This window comes from Mizuhopecten yessoensis, unplaced genomic scaffold (assembly GCF_002113885.1).
Source record: "Mizuhopecten yessoensis strain PY_sf001 unplaced genomic scaffold, ASM211388v2 scaffold10797, whole genome shotgun sequence".
NCBI lineage: Eukaryota > Metazoa > Mollusca > Bivalvia > Pectinida > Pectinidae > Mizuhopecten > Mizuhopecten yessoensis.
The window spans coordinates 1203434-1220327 of NW_018408726.1; the positions used below are offsets into that span (position 1 = coordinate 1203434).

Genomic DNA, 16894 nt, shown 5'->3' on the forward strand with positions numbered 1-16894 from the left:
TTGATGTATTCTAGTGACTCGTACATGTTAGTGCAAGGTGGATGTTTTCTAGTAACTCGTACAGTTTAGTGTAAAGTGGATGTATTCTTGTAACTCATTCATTTTAGTGTAAAATGGATGTTTTCTAGTAGTTCGTACATTTTAGTGTCAAGTGGATATATTCTAGTAACTCATACATTTTAGTGTAAAATGGATGTTGTCTAGTAACTCGTACATTTTATTGTAAGGTGGATGCATTCTAGTAACCCGTCCATTTTATTGTAAAGTGGATACATTCTAGGAACTCGTACATTTTAGCGTAAGTTGGATGTGTTCTAGTAACTAGCACATTTGAGTGTAAGTTGGATGTTTTCTAGTAACTTGTAAATTTTAGTGTCAGGTGGATGTATTCTGATAACTCGTACATTTTAGTGTAAAGTGGATGTGTTCTAGTAACTCGCAGACTTTAGTGTAAGGTGGGTGTATTCTGGTAAGTCGTACATTTTAGTGTAAAATGGATGTTGTCTAGTAACTCGTACATTTTATTGTAAGGTGGATGCATTCTAGTAACCCGTCCATTTTATTGTAAAGTGGATACATTCTAGTAACTCGTACATTTTAATGTAAGGTGGATGTTTTCTAGCAACTCGTATATTTTAGTGTAAGGTGGACGTATTCTAGTAACTCGTACATTTGAGTGTAAGTTGGATATTTTCTAGTAGCTCGTACATATTAGTGTAAGTTAGATGTGTTCTAGTAACTCGCAGACTTTAGTGTAAGGTGGGTGTATTCTGGTAAGTCGTACATTTTAGTGTATAATGGATGTTTTCTAGTGACTCGTACATTTTAGTGTAAGTTGGGTGTGTTCTAGTAACTCGCACATTTGAGTGTAAGTTGGATATTTTCTAGTAGCTCGTACATATTAGTGTAAGTTGGATGTGTTCTAGTTACTCGCACATTTGAGTGTAAGTTGGATATTTTCTAGTAGCTCGTACATATTAGTGTAAGTTGGATGTGTTCTAGTAACTAGCACATTTGAGTGTAAGTTGGATGTGTTCTGTAACTCGCACATTTTAGTGTAAGTTGGGTGTGTTCTAGTAACTCGCACATTTTAGTGTAAGTCGGATGTTTTCTAGTAACTCGTAGATTTTAGTGTAAGTTGGATGCATTCTAGTAACCCGTACGTTTTATTGTAAAGTGGATACATTCTAGTAACTCGTACATTTAAGTGTAAAGTGGATGTATTCTAGTAATTCGTACATTTTAGTGTAAGGTGGATGTTTTCTAGCAACTTGTAAATTTTAATGTAAGGTGGATGTTTTCTAGTAACTCGTAGATTTTAGTGTAAGTTGGATGCATTCTAGTAACCCGTACATCTTATTGTAAAGTGGATACATTCTAGGAACTCGTACATTTTAGCGTAAGTTGGATGTGTTCTAGTAACTAGCACATTTGAGTGTAAGTTGGATATTTTCTAGTAACTCGTACATTTTAGTGTAAGGGGGATGTATTCTAGTAACTCGTACAGTTTAGTGTAAGGTGGATGTATTCTTGTAACTCATTCATTTTAGTGTAAAATGGATGTTGTCTAGTAACTCGTACATTTTATTGTAAGGTGGATGCATTCTAGTAACCCGTACGTTTTATTGTAAAGTGGATACATTCTAGGAACTCGTACATTTTAGCGTAAGTTGGATGTGTTCTAGTTACTCGCACATTTGAGTGTAAGTTGGATATTTTCTAGTAGCTCGTACATATTAGTGTAAGTTAGATGTGTTCTAATAACTCGTGTAAGGTGGATGTATTCTAGTAACTTGTAAATTTTAGTGTAAGGTAGATATTTTCTAGTAACTCGTACATTTTATTGTAAGGTGGATGCATTCTAGTAACCCGTACATTTTATTGTAAAGTGGATACATTCTAGGAACTCGTACATTTTAGCGTAAGTTGGATGTGTTCTAGTTACTCGCACATTTGAGTGTAAGTTGGATGTGTTCTGTAACTCGCACATTTTAGTGTAAGTTAGATGTATTCTAGTAACTCGTTCATTTTAGTGTAAGTTGGATGCATTCTAGTAACCCGTACATCTTATTGTAAAGTGGATACATTCTAGGAACTCGTACATTTTAGCGTAAGTTGGATGTGTTCTAGTAACTCGTACATTTTAGTATAAAGTGGATGTGTTCTTGTAACTCATACATTTTAGAGTAAAATGGATGTTTTCTAGTGACTCGTACATTTTAGTGTAAGTTAGATGTATTCTAGTAACTCGTTCATTTTAGTGTAAGTTGGATGTGTTCTAGTAACTCGCACATTTTAGTGTAAGTTGGATGTGTTCTAGTAACTCGCACATTTGAGTGTAAGTTGGATGTGTTCTAGTAACTCGCACATTTTAGTGTAAGTTGGATGTTTTCTAGTAACTCGTACATTTTAGTGTAAGGTGGATGTTTTCTAGTAACTCGTAGATTTTAGTGTAAGTTGGATGCATTCTAGTAACTTGTAAATTTTAGTAATCAATGTGTTAGATTGATGATTTCTTCTGTAACAGCGTGGATGCTATCTATTAACCAATAGCCTATAGCATTATACATGTCTGTAGATATGACCCACCGACTTGTTATATAGCCTAGCGATTCTCATAATGTGTTGTTTATATGTGATATCTATGTAGTAACATTAAGATTATCATATTCAATGTGTTGTGTATCAAATAGACGCTATCTGGTACGTCAAACACAGGTTTTCCTCATGTAACATATGGTTGTAGTCCAGGAACCAACAGACTTCAGTATCAACTGTGTAACATAAAGTCTTAATTAATTAATGTGTCAGACAATGATGTTAGCTAGAAACTAATTGACTAAGAGTTTATTTTGCTATCCATTGTACATGGACACAATGATATTATGTAGTAACCCAGTAACTTACGTGTTCTATTTAATACATTTATATTATATAGTAGCCCAGCGACTTACGTGTTCTATTTAACACATTTGTATCATGAAGTAGCCCAGTGACTTACGTGTTCTTTATTTAACACATTTGTATCATATAGAAGCCCGGTGACTTAAGTGTTTTATATTTAACACATTTATATCATGTAGTAGCCAAGTGACTTACGTGTTTTATATTTAACACATTTATATCATGTAGTATCCAAGTGACCTACGTGTTCAATGTTAATCTCATTGATATTTTCAAGTAGCCAAGTGACTTACGTGTTCAATTTTTAATACATTTATATTATCTAGTAGCCAAGTAACTTACGTATCTTATATATTTAACTCATTTATAGTATCTAGTAGCCCAGTGACTTACGTGTTTTATATTTAACACATTTATATTATGTAGTAACCCAGTGACTTACGTGTCCAATATTTAACACATTTATATCATGTAGAAGCCAAGTGACATGTGTTTTATATTTAACACATGTATATCATGTAGTAGCCCAGTGACTTATGTGTTTAATATTTAACACATTTATAGTATCTAGTAGTCAAGTGACTTACGTGTTCAATGTTAATCTCATAGATATTTTCAAGTTACAAGTGACTTACGTGTTCAATTTTTAATAATGTATATCATGTAGTAACCCAGTGACTTAAGTGTTCAATATTTAACACATTTATATTATCTAGTAGCCCAGTGACTTACGTGTCCAATATTTAACACATTTATATTATGTAGAAGTTCAATGATTTATGTGTATTATATTAAACACATTTATATTATGTAGTAACCCAGTGACTTACGCGTTCAATTTTTAATACATGTATATCATGTAGTAATCCAGTGACTTAAGTGTTCAATATTCAACACATTTATATCATGTAGAAGCCCAGTGACTTACGTGTTCAATTTTTAATACATGTATATCATGTAGTAATCCAGTGACTTAAGTGTTCAACATTCAACACATTTATATCATGTAGAGGCCCAGTGACTTACGTGTTCAATTTTTAATACATGTATAACATGTAGTAATCCAGTGACTTACGTGTTCTTTATTTAACACATTTGTATCATATAGAAGCCCAGTGACGTATGTGTTTAATATTTAACACATTTATATTATATAGTAGTCAAGTGACTTACGTGTTCAATATTTAACACATTTATATTAATTAGTAACCCAGTGACTTATGTGTTTAATATTTAACACATTTATATCATGTAGAAGCCAAGTGACTTAAGTGTTTTATATTTAACACATATATATCATGTAGTAGCCAAGTGACTTACGTGTCCAATATTTAACACATTTATATCAACATTTATGGGAATGGCATCAACTGGTTCAACCGTTGTTAGTATAATCATATAGAAGCCCAGTGACGTATGTGTTTAATATTTAACACATTTATATTATATAGTAGTCAAGTGACTTACGTGTTCAATATTTAACACATTTATATTAATTAGTAACCCAGTGACTTATGTGTTTAATATTTAACACATTTATATCATGTAGAAGCCAAGTGACTTAAGTGTTTTATATTTAACACATGTATATCATGTAGTAACCCAGTGACTTATGTGTTTAATATTTAACACATTTATAGTATCTAGTAGTCAAGTGACTTACGTGTTCAATATTTAGCACATTTATATTATGTAGTAACCCAGTGACTTATGTGTTTTAGATATCCATCATGTCGTAATGCAATAGTTCCAATCTCAATATTGCGTCTGTTCATAATCAAAGGCCCAATATGTGCTACCTTAATGATGAAAGGCCATGGATTTATCTGAAAGTTGTTACGGCGTGTTGTATATCCTTGATGACAGAGTTATTATTGGATTGAAGACGAAAGTTAATCGTATAGCATTGCGTGAGTGAACTTCTGCCTTTATAAGAGAGTTCTTTGATAAGCTTCAAAACACAGGTACATGCACCACTCTATCAGCGTTGCGATGGTCACTTTTTGACGTCTAGAACCAATCATATCACCGATCATTATAATCCACAGACTATGACGTCATTGTATAATGTGACAAATGGATGATTTGGGACATTGATAATTTTAGTATTCCCTGAGTTACAAACGGACGTTGTCTCCCAACTGAAGGGATAGGATAGTTAACATGGTAGGTGTCTGGAACATCTGGTCTTTTTGTTCCTCTACCCTTTGCAAGAGTCTTCATATAAATCTTCCCTTGATTCAAATGTTGCCCTCGTTTTCTCGATTTTTCAGTTCGAATAACGATTATATCGATATTTCGATTTTATCTGGATTGTTGTATTCTCGAAAGGATACGTCTTTTTGTATGGGATGATGAAAGAGCACACGCGATATGCTTTACTTGAAATGTAATGATCTTTTCATTTGTTCAAAACGGAGTCAGTGGTTGGATCGTTGAATGACTTCAGGCTTGTACATAAAGATGTATAGTGATTGCTCCTTCACTTGTACGTTGCTAGCTTTTACCTGTTTATAATTCGGTTGCGCAGCAAATAATCGCATGTACAGCTTCTTCTTCTACATGTTACTTCACCCCTGCGGGTGGGGAGTTGGGTAAAGAATACACCTTCTGTTACCCACTGCATGCATCGTAAGAGGCGACTAATGTTGGAACCACCTGCAGAATTGGGGATTTGCTTTGGTGTCCTCTATTTGGAAGACACAAAAGCGACCAAACCATAATTAATCTGCTACACCCATTGCAATATTTCTAACTACCTTTTACTTCCTAGTGCCTTGCTTGGCAACACTTCGCTTCTGGCTGGAATGTTGAGAGTTCGCCCAGATGAGGAAGGCAATAGGTTCTGTCCCTAGGCCGGTACATACCAAAGTCCTTAAAAAGTATAGTTGTTATTCCATGCTTAACGTTCAACATTTATGGGAATGGCATCAACTGGTTCAACCGTTGTTAGTATAATGTGACCGGGCGGAATGCTATGCTGGGTGCCTTCGTCATGTCATTTCAGTGAGATAGCACTATAAAGTCGGCAATCGCGTTATCCCAAGGAGGCAAGCACACCAACATACACTGTCTCCTGCATACACAAACGCAAGCACGCATACACTACACAAATGGAGACACGTCCTTAAATGACCTTAGCTGTTAATAGGACGCTAAACAAAATTAAACCAAACCAAACCTGCATGTAACTTGAACTTTGTATTTTCATTATCACCAATTGGCATGTGGAATATAAACGTTACTAGTCATACAATAGGCCACACCTAATACATGTATGGTTTGTGCACGTAGCATTTCACAAGCTAAAATACTTGGTCTGATATGGGTATAAAATTTTGCTAATTTTCCATGTGTGGTTTCTATACAGAGCGTGTTGTGTAATTTTAAACAGATACATTGTTAAGTCGATAGTGTTTTTCTTGGATGTTATTTCAGCCATGAATTGTGAAATAACTGAAGACGTAGTTTTAGATCGTCTTTAATCATGTGCAGCAGAATCTTACATGGCACTGATGTCAGACCTACGTTAGTGACTTATATAAATATAGGCGAAACAGGTGCCACTTTTCACGAGTCTGGTAAATTAAAATCCATATAATTGAACGGCGACAAAGAAAAAAAAGGAAAATATGTGACCTTTGTGGCCATCAAAGGAGAAGAAAGTCTTTCTTTAGAACCAGCATGAAAGGAATTCAACCCAGCATGCAACTGACCACGTATGATAACCCTAGTATCAGATGTTGAAAGGGGGAAAAGACACTAAGGGACGACAGTATAACTACACCTCAGTTAAAACTCGATCAGAGAGCCATGGCGGAAAACTGCTCGTATTTCCCCAAGGCGACATTTTTGAAAACAGAAAAAATATATTGGTAAGGCAATTATATTTAGTAGCGCAAATGCATAAAATAGATATAAAACCAATAGAATATGAATTTTTGAACTGTTGAGATATTCGGTATTGTTAATATAATACTGCAAATATAGCCATATTCACTAAATCTATGAAAGTGACGGGGTTTTCCTGACCTAAAACAATATGTTTTATACTTTTCCATCCGTTTTCATTTATTTGAATATGCAAAAATAAATCGTTTGGCGGTACAAGTGGTCCTCCTTTGGGAAAGTGCTCAAAACGATGAAAAACAGGGTTGATCAAGTTTCTCAAAATGAGACAGATGTTTCTTGAGTTAAAACATATTGTATTTCCATATTCGTCTATGTCCGATGTAGCCTAATGTGTAACGCAATTAGCTTGTGACCAGCAACACTGTGTAATGGTCAACTGGGTAGTTGTTGATGTAGAAGAAGTAAACGGTTTAGGTTCGAAACCACGTTCAGGCACACTTTTATTTTTAATATTTAGGCATGTGATCATTTTCCTTAATCAAGTGATAAATATTTTTTCAAATCAATTGAACATTTTATTGATATTTGAACAACATACCTATTGGTTTATCTTGTATAGAATCATGTCAACAAATCGGTACGCGTGTTAAGTACAGCTACGCTTTGTAGTTAAGACATCATTTTAAATGATATTTATGAGTTGATTTACCTTCCAATAGTATTTTTATATATTATTTAAACACAAACATATGATGCCGAAATACAAAATATATGGGATTGTTGCGTCAGTATATAAAAAGGCAAAGCAAAACAATGAACTGTTTTTATCGCAAAGATATTACCGAACATGGGGGGAAATTCATCGCCAAGGACAGTCTCGATTGTTTTAAACGCAGGAAGACTGCAGCACAAAGTAATCGTTCGATTTACCAAATCGCTTACCTTCACATTTCTCAAAAAAGAGAATCGCAGGACGGAACAATATACGCCCATCCCATGCCTAGCTGGCTCTTTAAATCCTTCTGATGCATTATTTTATCTTAATGTATGAAAATATGGAAGTATGAGGTGAAGATTTACAACCTTTATAAAATAAGTTGCGCCAGAAATGCTTCCCTTCTCCATTTTTCAAACCAAGAAATTAGAAATTGAAAATATCCATTTTTGCCAATAATACATTCATCTTACACCATTACAACCAAAGATATATCCGATTGCTTAATAATTACTGGCAGATATCTTTATTAGAAGATGTGTGAATATTTACCAAGTCTCATTATATATAATCAGAATACCGTCACATCTGATCAAATGACTGTGCGAAAACCATCGACCCTTCAGAATGCTTACAATAATGCGTAGATTTAGTTCTACAATGAACTTATCCTTTGATTTTTAATAATGCAAATATTGGTCAAGTTTCATCAGAATAGAGTCATATTTGGCCATGTTATTGTTGGGACATCGTCATTCAATCAATCACAGCGTAGTATGCTTATTAAGTATGCGTAGATTTTGCTCAACATCAAACTTAGCCTCAGTCATTGTATATTGACGATGTTTGCAACGTTTTATCTAAATCGAATAATGTTAAAGTAAGTTATATTTACATTTGCATGGCATTGTCACTTTATAGCCCCTTTGAAAGATGTGTCGTTGATGGGACTTTGATTACCATGCAGCACGAGACACAAATCTTAGCGTATTAATACAACACTGACCGGAACTACAATATCCAATGTAAATAAACATGACGGCTGTTGAAATATCGCTGGGCATTGTGAGACTTGACAATGTAATTGTAAATTTATGTGCAAAAGAAAAAAGAAAATACAAAAAAAACTTTTATTACAACAACAAAAAGACCAAAGTCTGCAATATCGTACAAAATGCGCATCAGTTGAAATCACCAATGCCGGCAATGGAAACAATTTTAACACTCATGAAATTTATCAGAAATATCGTCTGTTACACTGCACTGATCAACAGGGGTTCGTTACAAATGTCTGAAATACACATATTCTATAGACCTACTGACACATATGTCACAGCACACATAAACATTTCAGACATTTGTAACGAACCCCTGTGCTCCGTCGCAAGATCAGTTTCAGTCGTCTCGCAGCCACGGTTTACATTTACATTTACTGGAATACTGCGATAGGCCGTCAAACAGCATCCTCAGTTTTTAACGACATGTCAAATAACGAGGCTGTTAAAGAATCTACCGACTGTAGTCAGATTCCCATACAATCAACAAATAAATTCACGTCTGAATTCTTCACAAATTCGAACTTTTCTCTTTGCTCGTTTAACTTCCAAAAATAACTCCCTCGTTATGGCATACCGTTTTAACATTTAATAATATTTCATCTTAAGGTAAACTATACGCCAAATGTATTTCACTTAGGAGAAATATTTTTTTACCTTAAGATAAATAAACCATTTTCATTATGTGTTTTTTCACTTAAGTGAAAAAGAATTTCACTTAAGGTAAAAAGAATTTCACTTAAGAGAAAAAGTCTTTACCTTAAGTTGAAATATGATTAAATGTTATACCTCGTGGAAGGCAAGGTCGGATTTACGGTGTTCACTGTATTTATCCATGCGCGAATTTGTTCCGGGGAAAAATCGAACTAAATTTCAGCTCAGAGTTCTATTGATAAACTTAAATCAACCTATAGACATATCATACGCAATTGTTTTGGTACTGAATTGTGGAATAAAATTGAAGTGTTTGTTAAAAATTTGTTTGCCAATCAGCACGCGACAACACGCTGTTCCAAATATTGAACGNCGTTCCAACTATTGAACGAATTTGTGTGGACCGTCGATAAGGCGGGAATTTTAAATTTTAAATATCAATTGTAAGTTAAAAAAGATCATAAGAGGCGGAGAAAACGTAAATATAAGTATTGAACTGTTTTTGTATGGTATTTATGATCTATTTGAATGACTAGCGCGCATTATGTTGTTTGCTTGCAAAGCTGTGTCATTCAAATAGATCATAAATACCATATAAAAGCAGTTCAATGCTTAAATATGTATCTTGTGGAAAATGAAGTGTGCATATATTTTGCAATCAAAGCACAGTGTGCTAGTAAATTATTTGGGGACTTCACCCAACACCGAACTAAGCCTCAGTCTCCATAAATAGTGTACAAGATTAACAAGTTTCATCAAAATCGAACGATGTTTAAGCAAGTCATCCAGCGGAAGCCAAGGCCGGTCGGGAGGGCGCTCCTCATGCATGTTAAGCTGTTGGGGAATGGAGAGGGATGTCACTTTAACTCGCGTTAAAAGAAATTCTTGTTGCCTCAACAATTCATTGATGACTTACTCGATTTTTTGTCACATTTGTCTTACAAACGTCAAAAGTTATCTCTACAAAGGAAAGTTGCGAAAGGTTTCCCGGTAACATTTTGTACTGTCAGTGTTTTTGTCATGTTTAAATGACAGAGGAAAATCAGACGAACCCCAGCACTTATAATAGGCTTGTATATATCGGTTGACGTTCACGAGGACAATAAATGTCACCTGTCTTAGATTTAAATGCTATAATAAACACTTTCTTTTTGCCAAAGACCACTTACTTAAATGACTGAATGCATTTGCATGGCTCCAGGATCACGCGAGAACCGTAGACAAAGTCAAAATTTGAATTCTGTCTATAATTTTTCAGTGACGCATCATAATGCGACAGAACACAAATGGACATAAATATAATAAAATTTCGCATAATCTGTCTAAATTTGAATGGATTTTCAAGAAAAGAAGAACATTTTGATTTAGCAACGTTTAAATTAAGAATTCATATCATTTTCTGATCACGATGTCGAAAACGACTAATCGAGAGAATATTTTTGTTTTTGTTGCTAGACATGTATTTTCACGCCACGTCTGAATAGCTTTTTAGAATCATTTATTGCTTGTCCTGTCTATCAAACACACAAAGTGCAGGGCTAACTCAAACCGTCAAACATGTTCAAGGTCACCTCTATTAACGGCACGTGTTACAAGATCACTATAACTCTCCATTATAGTGAACGTTTTGTAAACAGGACCTGTGTTAAGATACCACTTTTAAAACTTCTCATTGTGTTGATTTTCATCGCAAACTCAACTTGCATTAAGAGAACAGTCTATAGACTCTGAGGTATTCTCTGAACAAAGGTTTGACTAAATAACTCTGACAAAATAAAATCAAACTAATGCAGACAGGAGTACACAACAACCCTGGAGACAGAAAATAACAAAGACAATCAGCATAAAGAGAAATTTAGAGACATCACCTTTTAAAATATCCAAAAATGACTCACACTAATTTCGTTTAATTTTATGTAAAATCTTATTGAAGTGATATACATATACAGATTATGACAAACAATACGAAGTGTATATAATACCCAGTAAACATACAGGAATGGTACTGATCATCGTATAAATACCCCAAATATAAGGTACCAACACGTCAGTGTACAGATATAAAATACCAACTCGACAGTGTACAGATATAAAATACCAACATGTCAGTGTACAGATATCAAAAATACCAACACGTCAGTGTACGGATATAAAATACCAACATGTCAGTGTACAGAAATATAAAATACCAACACGCCAGTGTACAGATATAAATACCAACACGTAAGTGTACAGATATAAAATACCAAAACGTCAGTGTACAGATATAAAATACCAACATGTCAGTGTACGGATATAAAATACCAACATGTCAGTGTACGGATATAAAATACCGACACGTCAGGGTACAGATATAAAATACCAACATGTCAGTGTACGGATACAAAATACCAACACGTCAGTGTACAGATATAAAATACCAACTCGTCATTGTACAGATATAAAATACCAACACGTCAGTGTACGGATATAAAATACCAACATGTCAGTGTACAGATATCAAAAATACCAACACGTCAGTGTACGGATATAAAATACCAACTCGTCAGGGTACAGATATAAAATACCAACACGTCAGTGTACAGATATAAAATACCAACTCGTCAGTGTACAGATATAAAATACCAACATGTCAGTGTACAGATATAAAATACCAACTCGTCAGTGTACAGATATAAAATACCAACATGTAAGTGTACAGAAATATAAAATACCAACACGCCAGTGTACAGATATAAATACCAACACGTAAATGTACAGATATAAAATACCAAAACGTCAGTGTACAGATATAAAATACCAACATGTCAGTGTACGAATATAAAATACCGACACGTCAGGGTACAGATATAAAATACCAACTCGTCAGGGTACAGATATAAAATACCAACATGTCAGCGTACGGATATAAAATACCAATATGTCAGTGTACGGATATAAAATACCAACACGTCAGTGTACAGATATAAAATACCAACATGTCAGTGTACAGATATAAAATATCAACATGTCAGTGTACAGATATAAAATACCAACTCGTCCGTGAACAATTATATATACCAACATGTCAGTGTACAGATATAAAATACCAACACGTCCGTGAACAGATATATATACCAACATGTCAGTGTACAGATATAAAATACCAACTCGTCCGTGAACAGATATAAAATACCAACATGTCAGTGTACAGATATAAAAAACCAACTCGTCAGTGTACAGATCATCTTTATTATATACATTATGAAATATATATAACAAATACATTATACAAATACATGTCAGCGTTAAGATGTGCCCGACAAATAAACAACTAGACAATAACTGTATAAAGAAGCAGACGACGAAGAGTGTTAGTATTAACGACACACTGATTTTACCTGCTTTTGATCTAAAGGTAAACAAGCCTATCACCTGTCAATCTTCCCTTTGACCAACGACTCTATTAAAGTTTATAAGGAAATGAACAACTGATAGCAGTTAGGAAATGTAGCACATGTCAACAAATTAGCATATTAATGTCATTTATGTTTATAACTGTTGACGTCTCTTTATAGTTTATTGTTGTGGTTATGTTTCTCTGTCGCTTTTTATCCTACTTCCATATGCCTCACTTAACCGCAAATGTGAAGCGTCAACAGCGGTAGTTGTCAGGTTAAAAGCCATGACAGTGTACTGTAACCATAGTGATACAGCTCATGTCTCTATTATGTTACTATAGCGATACAGGTCATATATGTGTTATGTTACTATAGTGATACAGGTCATGTCTGTGTAAAGTAACTATAGTGATACAGGTCATGTCAGTGTTATGTTACTGAAGTGATACAGGTCATGTCTGTGTAAAGTATCTATAGTGATACAGGTCTTGTCTGTGTATATCTCTATAGTAACAAAGGTCATGTCTGTGTAATGTCACTATAACGATACAGGTCATGTCTGTGTAATGTTACCATAGTGATACAGGTATTGTCTGTGTAAAGTAACTATAGTGATACAGGTCATGTCTGTGTAATGTTACTATAGTAACAGAAGTTATGTATGTGTAAAGTAACTATAGTGATACAGGTCATGTCTGTGTAAAGTAACTATCGTGATACCGGACATGTCTGTGTAATGTTCCTATAGTTATACAGGTCATGTCCGTGTAAAGTAACCAGTGATACAGGTCATGTAACAGAAGTTATGTATGTGTAAAGTAACTATAGTTATACAGGTCTTGTCTGTGTTAAGTAACTAAAGTTATACAGGTCATGTCTGTGTTAAGTAACTAAAGTTATACAGGACATGTCCGTGTAAAGTAACCAGAGATACAGGTCATGTCTGTATAATGTTACTATAGTGATACAGGTCTTGTCTGTGTTAAGTAACCAAAGTTATACAGGTCATGTCTGTTACAGGTCATGTCTGTGTAATTTGACAGTAGTGATACAGGTCATGTCTGTGTAATGTTACTATAGTTATACAGGTCATGTCTGTGTTAAGTAACTAAAGTTATACAGGTCATGTCCGTGTAAAGTAACCAGTGATACAGGTCATGTCTGTGTAAAGTAACTATAGTGATACAGGTCATGTCTGTGTAATTTGACAGTAGTGATACAGGTCATGTCTGTGTAATTTGATAGTAGTGATACAGGTCATGTCTGTGTAAAGTAACTATAGTTATACAGGTCATGTCTGTGTAAAGTAACTATAGTGATACAGGTCATGTCTGTGTAAAGTAACTATAGTGATACAGGTCATGTCTGTGTAAAGTAACTATAGTTATACAGGTCATGTCTGTGTAAAGTAACTATAGTGATACAGGTCAGTTCTGTATAAAGTAGCTCTAGTTATACAGGTCATGTCTGTGTAAAGTAACTATAGTTATACAGGTCATGTCTGTGTAAAGTAACTATAGTGATACAGGTCATTTCTGTATAAAGTAACTATAGTTATACAGGTCATGTCTGTGTAAAGTAACTACAGTGATACAGGTCAGTTCTGTGTAAAGTAACTACATTTGTATAGTGATACAGGTCATGTCTGTGTAAAGTTACTATAGTTATACAGGTCATGTCTGTGTAAAGTAACTATAGTGATACAGGTCATGTCTGTGTAAAGTAACTATAGTGATACAGGTCATGTCTGTGTAATGTTACTATAGTGATACAGAAGTCATGTTTGTGTAAAGTAACTATAGGTATACATGTCATGTCTGTGTAATGTTACTATAGTTATACAGGTCATGTCTGTATAATGTTACTATAGTGATACAGATCATGGCTGTGTAAAGTAACTATAGTGATACAGGTCCTGTCTGTGCAAAGTAACTATAGTGATACAGATCATGTCTGTGTAATGTTACTTTAGTAACAGGTCATGTCTGTAATGTTACTATAGTGATACAGATCATGTATGTGTTAAGTAACTATAGTGATACAGATCATGTCTGTGTAATGTTACTATAGTAACAGAAGTCATGTCTGTGTAATGTCACTATATTAACACTATAGTTATACAGGTCATGTCTGTATAATGTTACTTTAGTGATACAGATCATGTCTGTGTAATGTTACTTTAGTAACAGGTCATGTCTGTAATGTTACTATAGTAACAGAAGACATGTATGGGTAATGTTACTATAGTATAAAGTAACTATAGTGATACAGGTCATGTCTGTGTAAAGTAACTATAGTGATACAGGTCATGTCTGTGTAAAGTAACTACATTTGTATAGTGATACAGGTCATGTCTGTGTAAAGTAACTATAGGTATACATGTCATGTCTGTGTAATGTCACTATAGTAACAGAAGTCATGTCGGTGTAATGTTACTATAGTAACAGAAGTCATGTATGTGTAATGTTACTATAGTACCAGAAGTCCTGTCTGTGTAATGTTACTATAGTACCAGAAGTCATGTCTGTGCAATGCTACTATAGTACCAGAAGTCATGTCTGTGTAATGTCACTATAGTACCAGAAGTCATGGCTGTGTAATGTCACTATAGTACCAGAAGTCATTTCTGTGCAATGTTACTATAGTTCCAGAAGTCATGTCTGTGTAATGTCACTATAGTAACAGAAGTCATGTCTGTGCAATGTTATATAGTACCAGAAGTCATGTCTGTGTAATGTCACTATTGTACCAGAAGTCATGTTTGTGTAATGTCACTATAGTACCAGAAGTCATGTCTGTGTAATGTAACTATAGTAACAGAAGTCATGTCTCTGTAATATCACTATAGTACCAGAAGTCATGTTTGTGTAATGTCACTATAGTACCAGAAATCATGTCTGTGTAATGTCACTATAGAACCAGAAGTCATGTCTGTGTAATGTTACTATAGTACCAAAAGTCAGGTCTGTGTAATGTCACTATAGTACCAGAAATCATGTCTGTGTAATGTCACTATAGTACCAGAAGCCATGTCTGTGTAATGTCACTATAGTAACAGAAGTCATGTCTGTGTAATGTCACTATAGTACCTGAAGTCATGTATGTGTATAGTAGCCTTAGTTATACAGGCCTTATCTGTATTTTACTATTGTTACACTGTATATAGATTTAGACTTTATTTCTTTCAGTTTTTATTGATCACTCTCACTGGCATGGATGGTAGCAAACAGGAGCTTTGTGGGAGGAAACTGAAGTACCTGGAGAAATCCATGTGGTTGGACAGGTAACCCCATACCTTTTCATTGCTATTTTTAATCCCCAGCCATCTTGGTAAAAGCTAAGTTCACTATCAATCGACCTACTTGATTCATTTTTTTGTTTCAACAGTCCTCATATAATGTAACATAAGTCTAATAACAAGAGGCGCAATCGGCCTGCATCGCTCACCTGGTATTAATCTCAAACTAATAACCTTAAAAGTGGACTAAAATAAAGTTACACAGAAAGTACTAACACATGACTGAGTAATGTAACTATAGTAACAGATATATGACCGTAAATCATATAAAGAACCGGTGGAAAGATTTATACACATTTGACTCCTGTGACCTTGAATATAGGTCAAAATCATTTAATTGAACAAATTTGGTAGCCCTTCATCCCAACATGTTACTGGCCAGATATCATTATCCTGGGCCTTCTGGTTATACAGAAGCAGTTATTAAAAGATTTTAACATATTATACCCAAATGACTTTGAAAATAGGTGAAGGTCATTTATTTGAATAATCTTAGTAGTTCTTCATGCCAGTATGCTTCTGGACAAATATCAAACCCCCTAGACCTCTTGGTTATTCAGAAGAAGTTGTCAAAAGCAAAAAGTTGACGCCGGACAGAGGGATGACAGTCAGACGATGGATGCCGCACCACAGCATAAGCTGACTTGGCCCGTAAGTTGACGCCAAACAGACGGATGCTGCACCACGGGATAAGCTGACTTGGCCCTTCCGGCCAGGTGAGGTTAAAAAATAAAAAATAAACTGTGATGACATATTAGTAAACCAGTATACACATATTTATTGCACATGTGACAGATTATATATTGAATTTGCCTTTGTCAAGTTGCCTGTGAATGCCATCTGGATGTAGTTCACTACTTAAATTTACCACTTTTATTTAAATCTGTTTATCTTACAGAATAAACTCAATTACATTTATCAATATCCAGCATTAATTTCAAATAATGCATTTATTAAATATGCTTGTTTAATAGACAGACATCAGTCCAGGGAGAGGCAGTGGTATCCAACTTAACAGTTATGACATTAGTATAAT

The 16894-nt window shown here is 34.5% G+C and overlaps 1 long non-coding RNA gene across 1 annotated transcript; it reads left to right on the top strand.

Annotated features, from left to right (window-relative positions):
- Nucleotides 1-12370: 12370 nt before the first annotated feature.
- On the top strand, nucleotides 12371-14272 carry LOC110462499. Its single transcript, XR_002464290.1, has 3 exons — nucleotides 12371-12977; nucleotides 13817-13918; nucleotides 14233-14272. It is a non-coding gene; the product is annotated as an uncharacterized LOC110462499 (long non-coding RNA).
- The last annotated feature ends 2622 nt before the right edge of the window (nucleotides 14273-16894 follow it).